General features: G+C 54.9%; 1 long non-coding RNA gene across 15 annotated transcripts in view; it reads right to left on the bottom strand.

The window, feature by feature from the left end:
- Positions 1-222: 222 nt before the first annotated feature.
- LOC144216320 (uncharacterized) overlaps positions 223-605 on the bottom strand; it is a 15,614-nt gene continuing 15,231 nt past the window's right edge. For all 15 annotated transcript variants that reach the window (XR_013330637.1, XR_013330638.1, XR_013330634.1 and 12 more), the window contains one exon: positions 223-597. This is a non-coding gene — a long non-coding RNA (uncharacterized LOC144216320). The remainder of the gene's footprint in view (positions 598-605) is intronic.

The following is a 605-nucleotide window of genomic DNA, read 5'->3' as shown; positions in this document are numbered from 1 at the left end:
CAACCTGGAAGAGGGCAGGAAATGGGCCGTCGGGCTGAGCTGCGAACAGGACTGGACCAGAGTAACACTACAGAGACGGAGCTTCATAGATGCTAGGTAGTCGTGTAAGAATAGATAGATAGATACCTCGAAATACTCGAAAACATACACTTTGAGTAAATGTATAGGATTTACACGAAGCGTATAGGAGGAGTAGATGAGATAGAGACTGGACCCAAAGGGTTTAGGGTGCCCAGCTAATGTTTAATGAGCACTTATTAGGCACCAAGGTGTGCCTGAGCAATGTCCACCCCGATCTCATTTACGCCCTACCAAGTCCTTTGTGGCAAGAGGCAGCTGAGGCTTAGAAGGACTAAGGGACTCATCGGAAGTTCTAGGGCTCTAAGAGGCCACCTCTCAAAGCTCAGTAGGAGGTGCATGAACACAGCGTAATGAACCACTGCCCCTGGCAGTCGTTGGGGGGGGGGGTCCGCCAATGTCCCGAGGCCCCCAACAGCAACCCCCCCGGCGGGGCAGGCAGCCCTGGAAGGAACGTGCCCTGCGCTCACGCTCGGCAAGCGTGCACCTGCTGGCTGGGACCTGGCTGTGCCTCCTCACCTAGGGCA

The sequence above is a fragment of the Crocuta crocuta genome, unplaced genomic scaffold (assembly GCF_008692635.1).
Source record: "Crocuta crocuta isolate KB4526 unplaced genomic scaffold, BGI_CrCroc_1.0 scaffold692, whole genome shotgun sequence".
In the NCBI taxonomy this organism is placed as follows: Eukaryota; Metazoa; Chordata; class Mammalia; order Carnivora; family Hyaenidae; genus Crocuta; species Crocuta crocuta.
Note: the sequence above shows the minus strand (reverse complement) of the source record. Positions and strands in the feature narration are given on the sequence as shown.